We start from the raw sequence: 16,224 nt of genomic DNA, 5'->3' as shown, positions 1-16,224 counted from the left end.
AAGGCCACTCCCACTCTTACAAGGCCACACCTCCTCCAACAAGGCCACACCTCCTCCAACAAGGCCACACCTCCTCCAACAAGGCCACACCCCCTCCAACAAGGCCACACCTACTCTAACAAGGCCACATTTCCTAATAGTGCCACTCCCTATGAGCCTGTGTGGGGGCCATTTTCATTCAAACCACAATGGATTTTGTCTTTTCACTCTATTCTATCCGGAATGTCTAGGGTTTTTTGGGTTTTTTTGCAGACACTTAAAGACATATCAATACAGACTAGCTACAGATGCTAATCTGAAAGCCTGGCAAGTTTGTGAAACCAAGGAGTTAAAATGTAAACATATAACAAATTTTAAAATTGATTTGCTATTTTATGGTGCTTACACTGAGACCCAAGGCTTTGCACACATGAGGGAAGTATTCTATCACTAAATTTTATCTCTAGCCTTAAAAAAAAACAAGTACACCCAATTCCATTTCTTTCTTTCTTTTTTAAAAGCCTGCAGCAACCCGTATTCCCAGGAGGTCTCCCATCCAAGTACTAACCAGGTCCAACCCTGCTTAGCTTCTGAGATCAGAAGAGATCAGGCGCGTTCGGCGTGGTATGGTGGTAGACCCAATTCTGTTTCTAACATGACAAATACTAATATTTACCATAAATTTACACAGAGGTTCTGTCTGATGTGTAGCAATCATTTGAGAGTATAGATATTTTGAAAACCTGGTGCTTGAGCAACCCTTCCTTCTGGTTACTGTGTTGGGCCCTGCCTCTCAGTGGAAATGTGGGTTGGGAAGCTTATTCAATAGAGTTAAGGTTTTCTTAGCTATGCTGAAGCTAACACGAAGTGTAAAGCGCTCTTACTAACACTGTTATTCATATACATGTATGTCATTCATACATATACATATATATAGTTGTTCTCTGTCTCTATAAATACAATGCTCTTACACTGTTGATCATATACACATATATATTAATATTCTCTCTACATATATTCTCTTACCAACATTTTCATTCATATATATATATATATTTCATTGATATGGTTATTCTCTGCATATGTAACATATGTTCTTACAGTCATTCATGTATATACACATGTATAGTTATTGTCTCTCTATATGCTCTCACAAACAGTCATATATATATATATATATGCATACATATCACCAACATTCCCTGCCTTGAACTACCTAAGGGAGAGAGATGATGAGTTTGTAAAAGATTCATTGCATGAATGATTTCTAGCCTTGCAGAATTTCATAGTTTGATGTTGCATCAGTAATGGATAAGAAAATAGTGACCCTGAAAGGAAAAATGCTGCTTCCTAATACGAGGCACTAGAAGTGGACTTTGGGAACTTCATTATCATGTCTCATCGGCCTCAGCACAGAACAGTCAAAAGTGTGTGCTTGGCCCATGAGTAGTACTAATGCTGAGCATGTCACGGAGAGCCCTGTTTGGGCTTTACAATGCTTTGGGCCTCCTTTCACGAAGTGACCGAGCTCAACTCCCTTGTGTCTCTGCCTTTGTATCATACAAGTCCTTGCATCTCTGAGGAGGTATCCACCCCCTTCCCCAATCAAAAGGACTTGAATGCGAGAGCAAATTTTTATCTCTGTTGTAGGTTTCTTTTTTTCTTTTTTCTTTTTTTTTCTTTTCTTTTTTTCGGAGCTGGGGACCGAACCCAGGGCCTTGCGTTTGCTAGGCAAGCGCTCTACCACTGAGCTAAATCCCCAACCCCTGTTGTAGGTTTCTTATCAAGTAATTTAGCACCGGATGGTTTAAAAGGAGCAGTTGATGCATACTTGTGAGGTGTGTGTGCACGTGTGTGCACACCAGTAGGCATTTAATGCTGGGCATGCTTGTGTGGTGTGTGTGCACATTGTGTACCCCAGCAGGCATTTAATGCTAGAAAATACACATCTATCCCTGCCTTTGCTTCCAGGAAGCCCTACAATGTCCTGTGCCATTTGATTTTGGTGATTCTTTCTTGCTTATATTTTGGATGCAAACACAAGATGTAAAATTAATAAGCCAACAGCAGGGGAAAGGGAAGGTGACTGGTCTCTCTGAGTGGCTTATTTCACTTAATTTGCTTGAATCCACACTGAGTCTGTGTCCCACTCTTTAGTTATTATTGTTTTGTACAATGTTTTTTTTAATGCCGTGTAATATTCCATCCTGTGGTTATGTTATGCTTCTTGTGGCCAGTTTTCTATTTACTAGAAGCTCTGGTAGCAGTTGGTTAATACATAAAGCCAGATTCCTTTCTTGAGCTCTGCCCTGGGGATCTTGCTGAGAAGTGTCTGGCCTTCAGAATGAGATTTCTGCTCTGTCACTGTATATATTGTGACTTTAGGGGAGTTAATCCCTTTGCACGATAGTTTTCTCTTCTGGAGAGGGGGTTTACATAGTCATTTCTCTCTCCGGAATAAGAGAGGAACCCACGCCAGATGTGTTAGCAGAAAGGGAGCTAATGTAGAAATTAATTGTCAGGGATCCCCAGAGCAGACCTTTCAGAGTGGGTTCCTTTCAGAGAACCCACTGCCCAGGACAGCTATTGCTTCTGAAGCCACCATCAGGGGAATGGTCGGGGTCAAGAACATACAATGGAAATGTGTTGTCTTGACTTTCAAATCCTCAGATGCCCCGGTAGCTGGAGAAAGGCTGCAGTCTCATTGCAGAGAACCCGACCTTTGCATTTTTCCCAAAATGAAACCCAAAAGGGACAAAAAGTGGCCTCTGTCTTTTCTACCTTACTAAGCCCATAAAGTGCTTTTGATGGGTAAAGCCCAACTTGTTGCAAAACCTGAGGTTCCTGGACCTCGGGCATACATTGTTGCCAACTTCCAGTAACAGAGGATGTGTGAGCCAGTCCACAAGGCTATGATGGCTTCCATGATACTGTCATGAGGCCCACGGAAAATAACTCATGGGAGTGCCTTTTAGAGTAAGATATAATCAGTGCAATTTATTATTGATTACAAAGATTATAATCATGTGCCAGGATTCATTTCCTGGGCATGCAATATTAATAATATTTCTTTGCCGTCCTCATAGATTCCCCATATTGAAGTAACAATCGTTTCACAATGACAATGAAAATGCAATGGGGAAATGCGGCCTGAGCCTGCTATTGGAATTTGTTAACTGACCAACCAGTCATTTATTGACATTTCCTGACATCATTCATGCATGGTCCATGCCTGGGGCTCAATGTTGGAATGCAGAAGTGAAGCAGATGGATGTTATCCATGCTTGGTTATGTAAGTATGTGGGGGGCAGGAAGGTGTTATAGAGCAGGGGACATTTGGAAGGATCTTTAGGGATGAAGAGATTTTAGACAGAGAAAGAAAAGAAGGCAAACCCAGAATCACGTGAGGCCAGATTTATAAAGTATTTTCAACGTCAGCTCAAGAGAAGCATTAGTGTGTTCTGTGGCACACTCCTTCCCAGAATATTCTCAGAGAGACGTTCCAGAGGATGGTGCTGTTTGGAAACCACTGTGAGTAAGATGTTGACTTTAGATCTTCTATTTTTGACTGTGGAAAACTCCCTTGACAAGGCGTTTATTAGCCTAGATGACGCTATCCAAGGGACAGTCCCCAAAGGTTTAACCTGTGCATTCCATGGAGTGATAATGAGGTCAGAGAGGGTCAGGGACAGAGCCTCTGTACACTAGAACTCAGACATCTCCTTTCTCGGGCTTACGCTTTCGTGACTATTCTCCCCACAGGAGCCATGCAGCCGAGCCTGTTCTCATTGAGATATGGTTGCCAGGTGAGGGCATGTGCAGCATTCCAGTTAGATGTACAGCAGTAAAGTGTCATTTGTGTGGCATTCAAAGTTGACTGGGCATAGTGTACTTTCATTAGCTAAATCTGACAGCATTCTTTCAGGGAACAACAGCGACCCTTTTTGCTGTTACTGCTACTCACCAAGTTCTTGGAACTGAAAGGAAAAAGTTTAAAATTGCCCCCTAGACAAAAGTTGAAGCCAAAAGCAGGCCCTGGAACTGCCTGTTCCAGGAAGTAGCTGATCACAGAAAGAGTAATTGCACCAGCTGGTTCAGCCACTCTGTTCCAGGAACTAGCTAACCATAACAGCAGCTGACCATAATAGCAGCTGACCGTAGTAGCAGGAGCTGGTTAACCATAAATTTAGATTAAAATCTTAAAGAACAATCATGAGAGACAGGAGGTTCTTCCTTGTGATTCAGTATGGTTTTTTCTTTAAATACCCCTTCTCCCAACCATTCGAGGTCGAACTCCTCTACCCCGCGTGGGATACGAGTCGACCCCAGTGCACTGGTTTCTGTCGTCCCTATCAATAAACCTCTTGTTGATTGCATCAAGATCGGTCTCTTGTGAGTTCTTGGGGAGTCGCGTCATCCCGAGACTTGAGTGAGGATCTCCCCACTCCGGGGGTCTTTCAGAACAACAACAACAACAACAACAACAACAACAACAACCAAACAACATAAAACAAAACAACAATGCAAACTAGTACCTCACCTTCTAACACATCACAGGGACAATTCTTTTAGGTGTCTGAGAGGATAAGCCTATTACGTATTATGCATTATGTAGTCTATTTCAAGTTCCCACTCACAGGGGAAGCTTCTGTGTCAACAAGGAAGCCACATGGTATTTATTTCATCGCCTGGACCCTACTGCATGGAAAGGCACACCCAGTGAGCTCTTCCAGTCAGGGTGGTCTGTGATAACTCATGCATAGGAGACGTGGGGAAAGATCACATCCAAAGACCCCCCCACGGCTTTGTGATCTGGGCTGGAATGCATTCACGCCCTTAGTACACAGCTTTAATCCCAAAGAATGAAGGTAAAGTTAGTTTGTCAAAGGGAACACCCACGTTTGAAAGTGTCTAATTAAGAGGTAGACAAAGTGACAAATCAGAGAAAGATTTGACAGACCAGGATATACCCAACTCTCACTCTCGAGAACAGAGCGGAAAGAGGCTGCTTAAAAGAGAGCAATGCAGAGATGGGGAAGAGACAGTTTTACCTGGAGGGTGTTACAGAGACTGGTTGAAGAGGGAACAAAGTAGACACAAGTAAAGACAGAACGAGCCAGAGAAAGAGGAGCCCAAAAGACTAGAACAGAATGCTGGAGTTAGTTTGAGGCCACGTAGAGCAATTCAGTCAGAAGTAAGAGAAGCCAGTTTGACCCAGTCAGCAGTTTGAGTCAGAGCAGCTGAGTTACACCAGCCAACTGAGTTCAGAAAGAACTAGAGAGGGTGAGCACATTCAACGGTAAGTCTCCGAGGCTGCATACATTTAGGGTTAGATAAGATTGTAGGAAGGCTAGAAGCTTCCAGGGCTAGGTCTAGGTTAGCGGACAGAAGCAGTAAGCCTAGGAGACAACAATTATCACAGGAGAATAAAAGTTACATTTGCAACATCCCCTGTGCCAGACCCATGCTTCCAAAAGGTTCTGCTAATAGCCACAACATTCCTGGCACTTCTATCAGGTGATTTTTAAAAAAATATTCATTTTTATATGCATTGGTGTTTGCCTGAATGTATGTCTGTGAGGAATTGGAGTCACAGTTGGTCTGCCATGTGGGTACTGGGTGTTGGGGTTCAGGAATCATCCCACAAATCACATGAGCATTGATCTCAGTTGGACAGGCGGAGTTTATTGAACATACGTCCCAGGACTGATGGACGAGGGCCATGGTCCAGATTTGGGAACTCAACCATGACCCCAAGTTAAGATCCTACAAGGTTTTAAAGCTCCAAATCCACAAACATCTCTGCCAAGTTATTCCACCAATCAGGATTTAGGGATAGCAGATTTCCTTAGGAACATGTCTTTGTTGTATGTTTATCTTGTTCCCATTGGTTGCTTGCTTGTATAATTCATGTCTTTTTTTAAAAAAGATTTATTTATTTATTATATATAAGTACACTATCGCTGTCTTCAGACACACCAGAAGAGGGTATCAGATCTCATGACAGATGGTTGTGAACCACATGTGGTTGCCGACATTTGAACTCAGGACCTCTGGAAGAACAGTCAGCACTTTTAACCACTGAGCCATTTCTCCAGCCCCCCCGCCTTTTTTAAAAATTATCTGTCTGTCTGCCTGTCTGCCTGTCTGCCTGCCTGCCTATCTATCTATCTATCTATCTATCTATCTATCTATCTATCTATCTATCTATCATCTATCTATCTATTATAAGTACACTGTAGCTGTCTTCAGACACACCAGAGGAGGGCATCAGATCGCATTACAGATGGTTGTGAGCCACCATGTGGTTGCTGGGTAATTCCTGTCTTAACTTGTCTCCCAGGATAGGACTTGTCTAACACTCATGTCCTAACTTGACAACCAGGATGTCAGTTACCCACATAGATGTCTCTTTCTGCCAAGTAGGATGTCAGTTTCCAGGGAGGTCTTGGGAACTTTACTCAAAATGGAAGTCTTGTTCCAAATATATTGGTGTAGCAGTCTCTCTTCTGTTGGAGTCCATCCCAGGGGTAGCTTATACCATACAAACTTATACACAGGTGCAGGACGGGGTGTTGGGTGGTTGGTTTAAGTTTGGAAGGTCCAAGCTTATTGCGGCTAACTATAAAAAGCATGATTGGTTTCCAAGGGCACAAAACATAACGGAATATGTAATCAATCTTGGCACTAGAAAGTTTCCTAGTAACTGAGAAACACAGGAAAAGGTTTCCTTATAATGGCAGGCTAGCCAGGTGACTGTGACCAAGGTCTTAACATTCCATTGAGGCCTTAATGTTTTACCTAGGTCCTAACACTGGGAATTGAACCCGGGTCCTCTGGAAGAGCAGCCTGTGCACATAACCACTGAACCGTCCCTCTCCCCGGGCCCATCATCAGGTACTTCTCAACTAGACCTCACCAGAGACAGTAGACCGTGATGCTCTTGAACCTTTCTGTCTCCATCCTTCTTTGCCCAGCCTCACAATAACTCACTAAGGCCCCAACGACCATCCATTAATACTTTAAGACAGTTAAGTACTTTGAAAGGTCAGTTATAAAGAACTGCCCCACCCCCACTCTTTATGCTGTTGGTTGCGTAGGCTGGTTCACCGGCTTCCAGTCACAGCTCAGCCATAAACATGATCTCATAAGCCTTAACATAAAGCTCCCCCTGCCCCCCACGTTTTGCATCGTGCTCTTCTGCGTGGGTTATTTCTCATGAGGCAGCAGGATGAATCCGCTTCCACAGAGAAAGCAATGACTCCCTTAAAGTATTGATTAACTGCGTCCATGAGTTTGCTCATTTTTTTTTCTCTCCAAACATTAAAAAATATACACACATACTGTGCTCTAGGAATTGCATACAAAGCACAGGCGGAACAGATCAGCAAAGCTGTCTCAGGGATTTGGGAGCTGGCGGGTTAAACAAACATTTGCAATCCGTCATGATAAGTCGACGACGGTCGCGTTCGTGCGGCATGCTCAGAGGGGCTGAGCCTTCAGCTCTGGCTGGGGGTGATAGCGTCTGGAAGAGCTGCCTATCGAAGATTCACGAGCTGAATCCTGACAATAAATAAGCTTTTTCTGAGTGCAGACCCGGGGGGGATGGGCACATCATGAGAGTGTAATGTGTTGTTCATCGAGAGTCCTTCACAGGCTGAACATGATCTATAGGAAGGCAGAGTGAAAGCACCACGAGTTCTTCATTTTCCGATGTAAAAATAAGCAGCGCTAATATTTAGTGCGTGACTCACATCCCGATACATATCGTTTATCAGCAAGACGACTTGCAACTCACGACAGCTTGACGTGGGGCATTTGAATTTCTAAAGGTACAGAAGCCATGCACAATCTGATATTTTCCCAGGCTGGTGGTAGACGGTGGCATAGTCTCTGACAGCTCTGGGCCAAAGGAGCAGCTCTGGGTCTGGCACTGCGTTACAGGGAAGACATAAAAGTTACGATAGTCAGCAGGCTAGGTGTAAGGAATGGCAGGGTAGTTTCAACGTAGAGCACGTTCATTGGCGTGAAACCTTACCATAGGCCAAGAAACATCTGTGTCTTGGCAGATTGCACACTCAAGAGTGCTTGACTAACGAGGGCTGGTACAATCAACAAAATTTGGCTACCACTGCTGGAAAAATTAGAGGTTCAATTTCTGGCCCCCACCTCAGGCTTTGATAGTGTCAAGGATAATGCTGTGCGTGTGTATGAGTGTGTGTGTATGTGTATGTGTGAGTGTGTGTGTGATGGGTGGGTGAGTGTGTACGTATGAGTGTGTGAATGTGTGTGTATATGTGTGTATGTGTGTGTGTGTCTGAGTGTGTATGTGTGTGAGTGTGTGTGTGTGGTGGGTGGGTGAGTGTGTATGTAGTATGTATGTATGAGTGTGTGTCTGCGTGTGTATGTGTGTGAGTGTGTGTGGTGGGTGAGTGTGTATGTATGAGTGTGTGAATGTGTGTATGTGTGTGTGTGGTAGGTGTGTGAGTATGTATACATATGTATGAATGTATGAATGTGAGTGTGTGTGTGTGTGTGTGTGTGTGTGTGTGTACATGCTAGTGTGAGTGTGGAGGCCGGAGGACATCTTCTATTTCTCCATGTCTTGTTTTTCTTTAAAAGGTTTTAATCGATTCTTTGTGAATTTTACATCATGCACCCCAATCCCACGCATCTCCCTGTCCTTTCATCTCCACCATGTGCCCTTGGCACCTCAGTGTGGAAGCTGTAGTGTGTCACTGTGTGTCACACAGTCTACCATTTTGTCCACACATCTTTACTTGCAAACGTTTGTTGCAGTGAGTCATGGATCTGGTTCGAGGCCTCTGGCTTCTGCTACAATATCAATCTGGATCCTCCCTGGGACTCCTCTCGGATACCCGTTGTTGTCCTGGGTCATGGAGATCATGCAGCTTTTGGATCTGCAGGATTGGCCCCTTCATGAGCTCCAGCAGGTCATAGATGGGGTAGATGTTGGGGTGGACTGACTCAGGGCCCCCGCTATGGGCCTAGTAGCTGAGCTGGTCAGCATGCAGACTCTCTTACACCCAGACCACCAGGGCGAGCTCTCCAGGACTGCCCTGAAGAGCTTATCCACTGTTATAACCGGCAGGGGGGCAGAGCCAGCCCGCCCACTCTCATGATTTTGGGACCAACTCTGCCGCCACAGGAAGTGGCGTGTCTCCCATACCCATGCCGCCTTACGGCAGCAAATGGTGGAACCAGCTCTCTCATGCTCTCGCCCTTCAACCAGGGCCAGCTCGACTTTGTTTCCTGAGTGAATGATAGGGCCAGCTCTCCTCTCCCAGGATACCCAGGCAAGGGGTGGGGCCAGCTTTGCACAGCCGTGGGATATCAAATGGCTCCAGGCCACAGCCCAGATCAGGGGCATCTGCCTGGCTTTTGTGGATTTCAGACCCCCGCTGCTGCAGGGTTCTGGACCCACACACGTGGACTTCGGCAGCAGCTGGGGCAGGACCTCACCACGGCCTTAGGTGGCATCGCAGGCTACTCACACCAGGCTGTTCCTCACCACCCTCAGTCTCCAGTTCAGCCTCTCTTCACTGTGCCCACATCCTTCTGCTTCTCTTCCTCTTCCTTCTCTCCACCGCTTACCTGATCTGCTTACCTGATCTTCTTAGCGTCACCGGGGCCCTCTGGGTGTGTAGAGTTGTCTCAGGAGTGCCGGGTCCTGCTCTTGCCGTGCGGCACTGGGGTGGGGGTTGTCTCGGGCTTGCTCTGCCACTATCTTGTTTTTTTAAGACTTTTTTTTTTTTTTTTTGCTTTTGTTTTTTTTTTTTTTTTTGGCAACCGTTTTGTAAACGTATATCTTTTATTTTTGGTCAGGTTCACCTTTTTGTTACCGTCTCTCACCTCCGCCTTCCAGAATCCCTTTTTATTCCCAACAAATCCCTACTTTCATGATTTTTGTTTTGTTTGTTTGTTTTTGTTTGCACCCACCCTCCCCCATTTTGATACAAGGTCTTTCACTAGACTTGGAGCTCATTAATTTGGCTAGTCTGACTGGCCTGCCAGCTCCAGAGGTCTGCCCATCTCTGCCTTCCCAGCACAGACATTATAAAAGAGGTAGGTTTGCCCCTGAAGAGAGGAGTCGGTGGTAAGAGCACTGGTTGCTTTTCTAGAGGATCTGGGTTCAATTCCCAGCACCTACATTTTGGCGCACAAAGGTCTGTGATTCCAGTTCCAGGACCTTCTTCTGGATTCTCCATATAGCACACATAGACATGCAGGTAAAATGCCGGTATACATAAAACTACAATAATAATAATAATAATAATAATAATAATAATAATAATTAGTGAAATTACTTTTAGTGTGTGTCTAGTTAAATTTAATATATTTCAAATATCTGGTCAAGATAAGATGATTAGACAATTTGTTTTCCTTTTGCGATGCTGAGGGCCAAAGCCGCCCCACCCCCACCCCAATAAACTGGGGAAGTACTCTACCACTGAGCCACGTCCTACCTCCACCCTATTATAAAAGATTATTAAAAGGGAATTTATGTGAGGAAATCTTTGAAATCCTGTGTTTTATCTGATACTTATAACAATCCTGACTCGAAATAGCCAGATTTTGAGCGCTCCGTGGCCACCTGTGGCTAGTGAGTGGGCCCAGGGGTGTCAGGCCCCTCCTACCTCAGCTCTGCCTGAGGAGGCTGTAAAGATAAGGGAGTGGAGAAGACAGGCACTCAAGTGGCATGGGGGGGGGAAGGCTTTGTATTCTAATGAGTCCTGACATGTCTTAGTCACCTTTTCTATTAGTCGTTTCAACTGTCTAGTGCAAGCAGGGTGCACAAGGGGGAGCAGAGGCCGAGACAGTTCCTGTTCAACGTCCTGTCACCATTTACGTGAGCCCCGCCTCACCCCCCTTCTGGAGCTGGCTGACCAGGGGATCATTTGCTCTTAAATTAAAACTGAAGCTGCATTCGATTTATCATCCCCAGCTGCCTTTGCTCACCTCCACGGAACTCAATGGGACCCCGGTATCTGTCACTTCAAAGGCCCGGATCTGTGAACCTACAACAGCCTCCTTCAAGCAAAGCAGCAGAGGCCTTGAGCTTTCCAGGATAGGGAAGGCAGTAGGGTCATTGGGAGGTGAATACCTGTAGTTTGTAAGGCCAAACTAGGGATCTCCAAATGGCATGATTCTTTTTTTTTTTTTTTTGAAAGAACTTGGGAGGCTTGTCTGGAGAAGAAGTGTTGTAGGGAGGGACGTAGAGGTTACCTTTATATATTTGAGGGATCGATCATTCTGTTGCAGGATATCTGCTCTTTTTATGAACCTGAAGACTGTATACTGGAGAAACCAGTCTCTGGCTGTGGTGTGGCTTAGCTCTAGCACGTTCCTTTAATCCAAGGTTTGCTTCTGTTTGTTTTAAAAGCCAACCGTAGGTCAAGAGGCGAAGCAAGCAACCAGTGATTGAGTGAACATAGGAAAAAAATCATAAAGAGTGAGAGGAAGTCAGGAGGACGGATAGAGAGACGCACAGGAAGTAGAAGGGAGGGACATTCAGTTGGAAGGGTTTTAAGACAGTGTGGAGGAGGAGAGCAGTCTCTTTCCTTCCTTCTGGGACATTGGTTGGGGAGGAAGGTCAGCTCGATGTTTTCTCTGCCTGTCTGAGCTATTTGGCTTTCACTGCAGCATCCTGAGTCTTCATTTGGTAAAATTGAACGATTGCCTCAAGATAGCCAAGTCAGGGCAGAATTAGGGCACATGTCTAGCTTTAATTTTAAAAAAGACTTTTAAAATGAGACCATCACAGCACCAGTAATAAGGCATAGACATTAGACTGTGTCCAAGAAAGGACTCATTACCTACCTACCTTAGACCAAGCACTACTGCTTGTGATACTCAGTTAAATATATGTCATTGTATAGATGATGAGGCTGAAGGGCCAAGAGGGTAGCAGGTCAGGTCCCAGACTCCAGGACACATTGAAGGGAAGAGTCCAGTATGGTCTCAATGAGCTGGATATTGTCAGCTATAAGGACAAACTATCCATTGTCTTCTTTAATTTTGTTTCTTTTGGGACCAAACTATTATAGACGTTGATATAGTCATTAAAGCAATCTGGCCAAAAAGATGTGAGGCAAACTGACTAATGTCTTCACACTTCTTTTGAGAAAAGAAATTCTTCTTTTTCCTTCCCGACTTGGAAGTTGCAGCCACAGGAGCTGAGCGCCCCATTTAACTGAAGGAGAGAGAGCACGGCGAGGCTCAATTGTCCACCTTCCCGTCCCCTGGAAGTCACTATTCTTCCCAGGATTCTAAGGGCTCCGAGAAGTGCAATTTTCAAGCAACGGGTTTGGGTTTTTGGAATGACGCAAGTATATACCTGGTCAACTGCGTGTCCTTATTTTTTAAATTGCCAATAGTAACAATAATAATGATCGCTGGGAGCTGGGCCAGGCTTTTTAGCATACATTATCTTTGTTTAATTTCCACCACAGACCTCCAGGGTAGGAATAATTTCCCATCCGCATTATAGTATAAAGAAACCAGGACTTAAAAGTGCTCATTAATCAGTTCAAAGTTGTGTTGACGGGATGGAGCAGAAACTCGATCCTCAGACATTTCACGGGAGCTCCTGCTGCTATGCTCAGAAGTAAATAACTGTTACTTTTTTCTTTCTTTCTTTCACTGGTGTGTGTGTGTGTGTGTGTGTGTGTGTGTGTGTGTGTGTGTGTGTGTGTGTCAGGACTATGTGGTCAGGCTGCCTCCTGTCTGAAGCATTCTTCCTACCTCAGCATCCCTAGTGCTAGAAAACAGGCATAGAATCCCGATGGCTAGTTAGATAATTTTCAAGTATAATTTGTGTGGTGGTTTGAATGAAATTGACCCCCTCAGGCTCATTTATTTGAGTGTTTGGTCATTAGGCAGAGGCACTACTTAAGAAGGATTAGGAGGTGTGGCCTTGTTGGAGTGGGTGTGGCCTTGTCAAGGTGGGTGTGACCTTGTCAAAGTGGGTGTGGCCTTGTTGGAGAAAGTGCGCCATTGAAGGTGGGCTTTGAGGTTTCAAGGGTCCAAGCCAGGCCCAGTGGCTTCCTCTCTTTTCGCTGCTTTCAGATCTAGATGTAGAACTCCATCGCTATCATGTCCACCCGTGTGTCACCATGCTCCCTGCCATGAAGATAATGGATAAAACTCTGAAACTGTAAGCAAACCCCAAATAAATGCTTTCTTTTATATGAGTTGTCTTGGTCATAGCATCTCTTCACAGCGATAGAACACTAACTGAACACTGTCTCTGATTTATGATGGGTCCGTTTATAATTTCTCTGCTTTAAAATATTGTGCTAGTGGGGCATAGTGGAACACATCTTTTTTTTTTTTTTTAAAGATTTATTTATTATAGATGAGTACACTGCAGCTGTCCTTAGACGTGCCAGAAGAGGGAATCAGATCTCATTACAGATGGTTGTGAGCCACCATGTGGTTGCTGGGAATTGAACTCAGGTCCTCTGGAAGAGCAGTCAGTGCTCTTAACCCCTGAGCCATCTCTCCAGCTCCAGTGGAACACATCTTTAATCATAGCACTTGGGAATCAGGGACAGCTTGGTCTACACAGAAAGTTCTAGGCCAGCAAGGGCTATATAGCGAGAACGTGTCTCAAAAAAATAAATAAATAAATAAAAAAGAATAAAAGATCATGACATTTTGGGGACTGGTGAAATGGCTCAATAGTTAAGAGCATGTGTTGCTTTTATAGATAACTGGGGTTTGGTTCCCAGCACCCACGAGGAGGCTCAGGACAGTCGGTAACTCCAGTTTCAGACATGACACCTTTGTCTGAAAGCACATAACACACTTAAAAGTGCAGAAGCCACACCAACCAAACAAAGCACAAACCCACTTCTGCCCATAAAATAAAGGCAGCAAGTAAACATTTTAAAAGTTAATTTGAGCATTACATTCTTAGCAGGAACTCTGGAATTTTGATACTGGAACTGGGCCGCAGCACCAAGCTGCAGATTCTAGCAGCCACAAGGTCACAGGGTAAGGGACTGAAACTCAACAGTGTCTTGTGGTGCTAGCTAGCAGGCCCAGTGGGTTAGGGGCACTCAGAGGATTTCAAATGACTAATATTGCCAGCTATCCATGAGTGTTTGGAATATAGCCTTGGCATAAGCGGAGGGACATCAGTGGATTAGGATAAGTGACATGTGATTTGCAATTAATTCTCATCCCCTCCCCTCCCCCTCCCCTTTCCTCCTCTCTGCTCTCCTTTTCTCTTCTCCTTTTCTTGCTCTCACAACCCAGTCTTGAGCTCACGGATCCAAGTGATATTCCTTGTGTCTCAGCCTCCTGAGTAATCGACATTCTAACATGCTTGGCTTTCTTCTTCTTCTTCTTCTTCTTCTCCTTCTTCTTCTTCTTCTTCTTCTTCTTCTTCTTCTTCTTCTTCTTCTTCTTCTTCTTCTTCTTCTTCTTTCTAGATTTTAACATGTGACTCTAGAAAATTAAATAGTATTTGATTTTGTGGCTAGCGTTATCATTGAGTGGCCACTGGTGGTCTGGACAATTTGTTGATTCCTCCCTGCGCTGTCCTAGCCCTTAGTAAATGCCAACAGTGGCGAGACTCTGGGAGTACAACTGTCATCAAGTCGGATTTGTCTCTTATTCTCAAGTGAGTTAACACCCTAGAAAGGCAGGTGGGGACAAGCCTTGAGAAACAGCTCCTTGAGTAACTAATTGATCACCATCATTCCAGGAGTAGCTCGTTGATGACCATTGCTAGGTGCTACAAAGAAAACAAGATTAGATAAGGGAGATTACAGTAAGGACATCTAACCCTTGGGCACCATTCGGTGGTATTCACTGGGAAGTGTTCGCTGGTGAATGACTAAGTCTTGGGTTAGAGGAAGCTCTCTCTGGAGAATAACTTTCAGAATTCTAAAGAATCAGGAGAAAGTCACTTAAAATGATGGTGGCTTTTGTGCCTTTGGCTGCTCTGCCCTTGATAATGGGTCTCAGGCACAGAGCCATGCCTCGGGAGTTTTGCAAGCTCTGTTACTTGATGTGCAGAGGGTGCTGTCCAAACAGGGGGCGGGCATCTCAGGAGCTGGGAGAGAGGGAAGGCTCCGCCCCATCCACCCTCTAGCCAGCACCTCTGGCACTCGGAGCCTCAGTGTGCCTCAGGTGGAAACTATGTTGCTTCTGTCCTTTTCCTCCCAGTCCTCCTGGTTTGCCTCTTCGGCATTGTTCTGCATTTCCCAATCCATTTGAGAAAATTTTTATTTTGTTGTTGTTTCTGCCCTGTCTAAATGAGACCTCCAGTCGGGAGAATGACTTTTAAATCTTTTGTGGCCCTGGAGCACAAAATGTTCCCAATTCCCCACCCCCACGCCCCCGCCCCCGCCCCCGCCCCCAAGCAGCTAGCTGTTTCAATTTCAGTGGCAGGTTAAATAGAGTGCTTTTTATCCTCTGAAACAGTGGGGCAGCTTGGAGAGGAGGTGAGTGAGGCTGCCCGGCTGGGGGTGGGATACTTTGCCCTTTAACTGGCCCAACGTGGGTGGCAGTGGCTGGAGCCAGCCTTGGCCAAGGATGGAGGGGGACTGCTCAGCCTGGAAGGAATGTTCAGATTTAGGTCCCTCTGCAGCCCCTGGGGAGCTGATCTTGGATGGGCTTCCTTGCTTTCTTTGCAGATCTGTCCCAGGTGGTCAAGTTACCCAATGAACCAGAACGCAATAAAGCCATTGTATCCCAGGGAGGGGTGGCTCTTCAGGGCTCTGCGCTGGTGACTTTCATTCCGATGGGGTAGCAGGCTTAGGCACAAAAGGACCCAATCCAGGGTGAGCAATGAGTTCGGTTTGGAAATTAGGTACCATTTCCCCAGCTTACCAGGGTCCTAAGAGATTCTTAGTTAAGTTGGGGAATAAGAATTTTCAATAGGGAACACCAGGTTTGGGCTGTTGTTACTGTGCACCGCCTGTGCAAGTCGGCCAGGTACTATTATAACGTGGTTTCTGTAAATGTGCCGAAGCTTCGCTCGGTGGTACTCCCGAAAACCTGAAGGAGCCTTGGCAGACTGGACGTCTACACAGCCTCACCCTCTTCCAGGTCTCTGCCACTCTGAAAAGGAGAGTGAATGACAGGTTCCATCAACTCCTCCTCATGACGATGATGGTGGTGGTGGTGGTGGTGGTGACGACGACAACAGCAGCAATGGTGATTTATTCTTCTCTCAAATATTACATCTGATTACAGTTTCCTCTTCCTCCT

General features: G+C 45.2%; 1 pseudogene; it reads right to left on the bottom strand.

Moving 5' to 3' along the window:
- Positions 1–498: 498 nt before the first annotated feature.
- LOC116914097 lies at positions 499–617 on the bottom strand (annotated as a pseudogene).
- Positions 618–16,224: the final 15,607 nt, after the last annotated feature.

Source organism: Rattus rattus, chromosome 12, assembly GCF_011064425.1.
Source record: "Rattus rattus isolate New Zealand chromosome 12, Rrattus_CSIRO_v1, whole genome shotgun sequence".
NCBI classification, from domain to species: domain Eukaryota; kingdom Metazoa; phylum Chordata; class Mammalia; order Rodentia; family Muridae; genus Rattus; species Rattus rattus.
The sequence above is the reverse complement of the archived record's forward strand: the minus strand, read 5'-3'. Positions and strand labels throughout refer to the sequence as shown.